General features: G+C 47.9%; 1 long non-coding RNA gene across 1 annotated transcript in view; it reads left to right on the top strand.

The window, feature by feature from the left end:
- Positions 1-7,228, top strand: part of LOC115306006 — a 39,127-nt gene continuing 31,899 nt past the window's right edge. The window contains exons 1-2 of the long non-coding RNA XR_003915127.1: positions 1-43; positions 1,059-1,163. This is a non-coding gene — a long non-coding RNA (uncharacterized LOC115306006). The remainder of the gene's footprint in view (positions 44-1,058; positions 1,164-7,228) is intronic.

The following is a 7,228-nucleotide window of genomic DNA, read 5'->3' as shown; positions in this document are numbered from 1 at the left end:
GGGGGACCGGAGACTGGGACAGGGGGATGCGGGGCACCAGAAGGTGCGGAGGCCTAGGGACGGGAGTCGGGGGATTCACGGAGGCCGGGGAGGTGTGGGGGACGGGAATGAGGGTATGGGAGGGTGCGAAGGGCACGGGGACACGGGACAGAGGTCAGGTGGTGCCCATGGGACGGAGTGGTGCGAAGGACATGGGATGCAGGGCCATGGGGATTGGGAGGTGCAGAGGACGGGGCAGGCACAGAGACAGGGGAGATGCAGAGGACCGGAGGAGACTCCGGTGGCCTGAGGGACGGGCTGCAGAGTCAGGGGGACACGGAAAATGTAGAGGTGCGGGGTAGCGGAGATGCAGAGGCCTGGAGGATGTGGACATGGTTACACGAGGGTGGGGACCAGGATGTGTAAGGATAGAGGCGGTGGAAGGCACAGGCTATATGGGTTGGGGGACAGTGAGACACAGGCAACAGGGGACTCAGGGACAGAAAATGGGGGACACCAGGGCATTGTGGGGGAAAGCTAGAGGATAGGGTACAGCCTGGTCTTGTGGAGCCAGCCTCTAGAAAACAATGCGACCAGAAGGAATGGGGCTCAAAGTGGAGGAAAAGAAGAGGAAGTTTGGGAGAGAGACACAGGTGGTGGGTGAGGATGAAGGGTGAGGGGGCACCAGTGGGTGTGCGGGTCTTGCCATGGAAGTGCGATTGAGGAGGGTTTCAAAAGCACATGGTTTCCTCCTGGCGGGCCAGGGTCTTACCTGGCTGCCAGATGGGTGAGCGGCCTCGGGGCCGGGTGGTGGCTTCCGCTGAGGACAGAGTGAGGATGGAGAGAAGTTGCACCGCCGAGTGGGGCAGGGCGGGCCGGAAGGGTTAGGAGAGGTGCCGCGTAGGTCTTCCACATCCACTGCGGACCTGAGTGCTGGGGTCTGGCGTGCGGCTCCCACTGAGCTGATGGTGAACTTTGCCCCACTTGGTTCCCGCCCTTGCCTGGGACGCTCTGACCCCTCCCTCTGCCCAGCAGCAAGCCTGACCCTCTTCCTTTATCCCTTCCTCCACCTGTTCCAGTTTTGTGTCTCGAAACAAGATCTAGTTACCGTGTTCATGGATTCTGCGGGCAGGAATTCAGACAGGACCTGATGGGACAGCGTTTCTCTGCTTTATGATGTGATGGTGAGACATGAGGGCTGGGGGGTCTCTAATGGCTGCAGTCGTCTGGAGGCGGCTGCACCCTTGTGTTAGTGCCTTGGCAGAGGTGGCTGGACTCAGCCAGCACGGTTAACCAGAGCATCTGCATGTGGCCACTTCCAGGAGGTGGCCTCTGGGCTCCAGCAAAGGGGGCAGAGCGCCTGATGGGTCACCACACACTAGTTCTGCCACACGCTGTCACAGGCCACCCAGGTTTGCGTAGAGGGGACATGGGCCCTACCTGACCCTGGACACATTTTGTGGGAAGTTGCAGTTTTGGTATAACATGCACACTGTTCTTCTGTCCTTTTATTTTAACGTTGGGGCCCAGAATCGAGCCGGCTACACTCCACCATTGCAGCATTCTGTCGCCCACCCTGTGGACAACGCCCCCATCTTCACACCTCACCCACCACCTCTCCTTCTTGCCCCTTCCCTCCTCCCCCACCTCCTCCAACTCACCTTCCATAGTTACATTGTCTGCACACTCATTAAAACATATCAAACTGTATATTTTAAACGTAGTAAGCATAGTAGAGAATGGTCATAGGAACCAAAATCTGGGATATAGCTGGATTTATTATCACTGGAGTACTGTTTCTTTGTGTGTGTCTGTGTGTCAACAGACAAGGCAAACAAGTATATGCATATACCAATTGTGTATACACAACCCTGTTAATATTTCTCTGGGCAACCAACTGGGTCTACATTCAGCTAAACACGAGTCCTTACTGATGTCGCCCACTACCGGCCATCACCCTGTGGCCCACTGTCCCCTCAGCGGTGACACAACACCGGCTTCCCACCGCCTGCCAGCCATGCGCTTAGTGCCCCCCTGCAGTACGGGGGCGGCAGGATCAGAACCGTTCGCCTGGCCCCGCGGGGGACAACTTCGTCACCTAGAGCCTGGTGCGCGCGTGCAGGTCCTCTGCCTCGAGTCTTAGGACCCCCGCCCCTTCAGTGAGGACGCGTCACACTTTGTAACCCGGCGAGGGTCCTGCCACAGTCTGCGTCCCTTCCTGGGATCCCCGACGTCCGAAGTTATTTTTCCTTCATCTGCAAACACTGGGTTTACTCTTTATGTTGTTGTGTCCCATGCACATTGACAAACCTACCACTACAGCATCGTACAGAGCAGTGCCAACATGCCATGCTCCGCCCATTCATCTCATTCGCCCCCTCTGTGCCCCTGGCAGACACCGATCTTTTTACAGTCTCCTTACTTTTCCCCTTCTCAGAATGTCATAGTTGGAATCGTACACTATAGCCTTTTCCAACTGACTTCTCTCACTTGGCAATGTGCATTTATGGTTCACCCATGTCTTTTTGTGTTTTGGTAACTACTTTCTTTTTAATCACTGAGTAATATTCCGTTGTATGAATGTACCAGAGTTTAGCCATTCAGCTTTGAAAGACACCTTGGTTGTTCCTTGCTCCCAGCTTTTGGCCATCAGGAATAAAGCAGCTAGAGACATTTGTGTGCAAGTTTTTGTGTGGACATAGTTTTCAACTCAATGGGATAAATATCTGGGCGTGCAATTACTGGATCATATGGCAAGACCAGGCTTGGGGGGCGTGTGGGGGGCTCAGTTGGTTAAGTTTCCAACTCTTGATTTCAGCTCAGGTCATGATCCCAGACTGAGCCCCGAGTCCGGCTCCACACTGAGTGTGGAGCCTGCGTAAGATTCTCTCTCTCTCTCTCTCTCTCTCTCTCCCTTGTTTTGTTCATGCTCTCTCTCTCACCAAAAAAAAAAAAAAAGAAAAAAGAAAGAAAGAAAGATATGAGGGAATAAAGAAAAAGAAAGAAATTTTTACAAAGACCGGGTATAGCTTTGGAAGAAACTGGCAAATGTCTTCTAACGTGGCTGCATTAATTTGCATTCCCTCCAGCAATGAAGGAGACTTCCTGTTCCACATCCTTGCCAGCATTTGGTGATGTCAGTTTTTCAATTTTAGTCATTGTATTGACTCCCTAATGATACATGATGCTGAGTATCTTCTCATATTTTTATCTGCCACCTGTACATATTTGGTGAGGTGTGTCTTCAGACTTCTCGCGCATTTTAAAATTGTTTTCTGATTGTTGATTTTTGAGTGTTTCTCATGTATTTTAGATACAGCCCTAAGTTTGATATATGTTTTAGAAATATTTCCTTCTTCGGACGCCTGGGTGGCTCAGTCGGTTAGTCCTCCGACTTCGGCTCAGGTCAGATCTCAGGTCTGTGGGTTCGAGCCCCGTGTCAGGCTCTGTGCTGACAGCTAGCTCAGAGCCTGGAGCCTGCTTCCAGTTCTGTGTCTCCTTCTCTCTCTGACCTTCCCCCTCTCATGCTCTGTCTCTCTCTGTATCAAAAAAAAAAAAAAAGAAAAAAAGAAATATTTCCTTCTAATCCATGGCTTGTCTTCTTCACAGTCTTACTAGTATATTTAGCAGAGCAAAATTTTTAAAAAATGTTTTATTTTTTACATTTATTTTTGAGAGACAGAGAGAGACAGAGTACAAATGGAGGAGGGGCAGAGCAAGAACGAGACACAGAATCTGAAGCAGGCTCCAGGCTCTGAGCTGTCAGCACAGAGACCAATGCAGGGCGTGAACTCACAAACCGTGAGATCATGACCTGAGCTGAAGTTGGATGCTTAACTGGCTGAGCCACCCAAGTGCCTCCAAATTTGAAAATTTTAATGAAGTCCAGCTTAACAATTTTTTCATTCATGGATTTGCTTATCTAAAAAAATCATTGCTAAATCCAAGCTGACTTAGATTTTTCTCCTATGTTATGCCCTGGAAGTTTAAGACCTCTCTAAAGTTTGCATTTAAATTTATGACCAATTTTTAAAATGTTTTATTTATTTTTGAGAGAGAGACAGCACGAGCAGGGGAGGGTCAGAGAGAGAAGGAGACACAGAATCTGAAGCAGCTCCAGGCTCTGAGCTGTCAGCGCAGAGCCCAACGCGGAGCTCGAACCCATCAACTGCGAGATCATGACCTGAGCCGAAGTCAGGCGCTTCATCAACGGCCACCCAGGCGCCCCATGACCAGTTTTTTAGTTAATTCTAGTCTGTGTCTAGGCTCGTGTTTTTGCTTCTCGGTGTTCATTTTCCACCACCATGTCTCAGAAAGACTGTCTTTCTCCGTTGTGTTGCCTTTGTTCCTCTGTCAAAGTTCCGTGTCTGTGTGGGTCTGTTGCTGGGCTCTCTGTCCCGTCCCGTTGGTCTATTTGTCTAGTCTCTTGTCAACACCAGGCCGTCTTGATCATGCTTTCTAGGGAGTCACACGGTGTCAGTCCGCCTGTCTTGTCATTCTTTTCAGTATGGCATTGTCACTTCCTGGCATTTGACTTTTCGTTAAGCTTTAGCATCCCTTTGTCAACATCTACAAAATAACTTGCTGGGGTTTAAATTGGAATTATATTGAATGTGTAGATCAAGTTGGGAGGAACTGTCGTCTTAAAAATACTGAGTTCTTGTCAATGAGCATGGAATCTCCATTTATGTAGAACTTTGATTTCTTTCATCAACATTTTGTTTTCCTCATGTATGTCTTGTACATATTTTGCTAGATTTATACCTAAACGTTTCATTTTTCAGTGCGAATGTAAATGGTATTGTGTTTTATTTATTTATTTATTTATTTATTTGTTATTTTAGGGAGAGAGAAAGAGAGCAAGCAGGGATGAGGGGCAGAGGGATAGAGAGAGAATCTTAGGCAGGCTCCAGGCTCAGCATAGAGCCCGACTTGGGGCTCTACTGGAGGACCCTGGGACCACGACCTGAGCTGAAGTTAAGAGTCAGATACTCACCCAACTGAGCCACCCAGGCTTCCTAACAGTATTGTGCTTTAGATGTCAGATTTCTGTAGCTCATTGCTGATATACAGGAAAGCAATCGCCTTTTGTATATTAACTTTGTATCCCTCAACCTCACAGCAACTGATTATTAGTTCCAGAAATTTTGTTGTTGTTGTTAATTCTTTGGGTTTTCTACATAAACAGTTATGTCATCTGTGAACAAAGATAGTTTTATTTTTTCCTTCCCAGTCCGTGCATATTTTATTTACTTTTCTTGTCTTATTTCACATCCTAGATTCCCAGTACAATGTTCAGTGGTCCTGGGGAGAGGGGATATCCTTGCCTTATTCCTGATTTTAAGGAGAAAGCATCTAATTCCTTACAATTAAGAAAAGTGTTAACTGTAAATTTTTTGGTAGATGATCTTTAATCAAATTGAAGAAATCTCCCTCTATTCCTAGTTAGTTGAGAGTTTTAATCATGAATTTCATGAAAATGCTTTTACAACATCAATTGACAAGATCATATTGTTTTTCTACCTTAGCCTGTATATGTGATAGATTATACTAGTTGATTTTTAAAATATTGAACCAACCTCGCACACCTAGAATAAATCCCCACTTGGTTACTAGAATGTACTTCTTTTGTGGTGTATAATTCAGTGTTGGATTGGATTTGCTAATATTTTGTTGAGGATATTTATTTTTATGCTCATGAGAGATATTTGTTCTGCAATTTTTTCTTTTCGTGTCTACCTTGTTGTGGTTTTATCAGGGTCAGCCTGCCTCAGAATGAATTAAGAAGCATTCCTTTTGTTTCTATTTTCTGGAGAAGATTGGAGAGAATTGGTATCATTTTTTTCACTTTAAATATTTGGTACAATTCACAAGTGAAGCCTGGTGCTCTCTTGGAATATTATTAATTATTGATTCAATTTCATTAATAAATGTAGGCCTATTTAGTTTACCTATTTCTCCTTGTGTGGGTTTTGGTAGTCTGTGTATTTCAAGGAATTGGTCCATTTTATCTCCGTTATCAAAGTTGTGAGCATAGAGTTGTTCACAGTATCCCTTTATTATCCCTGTAATAATTTTCCATTTCTCATTGTAGTAATCTCTGTTTTCTCTTTTCGGTTTTTATTAGCCTGGCTAGCAGTTTATCAATTTTATTGACTGTGTCCCCCACATAGCCAGCTTTTGGTTTCATTGGCTTTTTTCCTCTTGCTTGCTGGTTTCAATTTCATTGATTTCTGCTCTAATTTTTATTATTTCTTGTCTTCTGTTTGCTTTAGGCCTCTTTGCCTCTTTCTCTAATTTCCTAGAAATCAAGTTCAGATTACTGATTTTAGGTCTTTCTTCCCTTTTTATTATTTTTTAATTTTTTATATGTTTATTTTTTGAGAGGAGAGGGAGGGGCAGAGAGAGAGATGGGAAGACACAGAATCTGAAGCTGGTTCCGGGCTCCGAGCTGCCAGCACAGAGCCAGATTGGGGTGCGGGGGGGGGGGGGGGGGTGGGCGGGGGGTAACTCACCCGCTGTTAGATCGCCACCGAGCCGAAGTCAGACGCTCAACGGACCCAGGAGCGCAGAGCTCTTCCGTCCTTTCTAATACACTTTTAATCCTATTGGTTTCCCTCTAAGCACTGCTGCATCCCACAACATTTTGGTAGGTTGTATTTAACTTTTAATTTAGTTCAAGTTATTTTAAAAATTTTTCTTGGGACTTATTTTATTCGTGCCCAGTCACATGTTCCTCCCACCGCACCTGCTCCGGGCTAGCTGCACTGACTCAGGTTAAAAGCAAAACCCTCACGTTTGAGTCCACGCATCCCCTCCCCACCCCCTGGTTAAAGCGCGTCTTCCTTTGAGGTTTTGTCTGATCAGAAATGGATAGGGACGAGTCAGGGTCAGAATTCGGGTTAGTCAGTGCCGCAGCCCCTGGGAGGCCTGACTGTCTTTGGGACTGAGAGACTGGAGGCAGCAACCTGGTGACGGGTCCTCCAGGGGAGAAGCTCTCCTGTCACCGCGCGCTCCTGGCCCCTCGGGGCCCCCTCCCTCCGGCCGCACTTCGCTCAGGCGGCCACCAGGCGGCGTCGCAGGCCCACGCGCGGCTGAGGGGTCCGCTCCCCCGCGCAGCTCTCGGCGGAGGGGTGGCGGTGGGTGCCGAGCCCGGGGTGAGCGTGTGCCCCTGGCTGGCAGCCGCGGAGCCCGGGAGCGTCCGAGCGGGCGGCCCGGTGGTGTGTCAGGAGGGGGCTGCGCGTTCCCG

This window comes from Suricata suricatta, chromosome 11, assembly GCF_006229205.1.
Source record: "Suricata suricatta isolate VVHF042 chromosome 11, meerkat_22Aug2017_6uvM2_HiC, whole genome shotgun sequence".
NCBI lineage: Eukaryota > Metazoa > Chordata > Mammalia > Carnivora > Herpestidae > Suricata > Suricata suricatta.
This window is presented reverse-complemented; position numbering and strand designations above follow the sequence as displayed.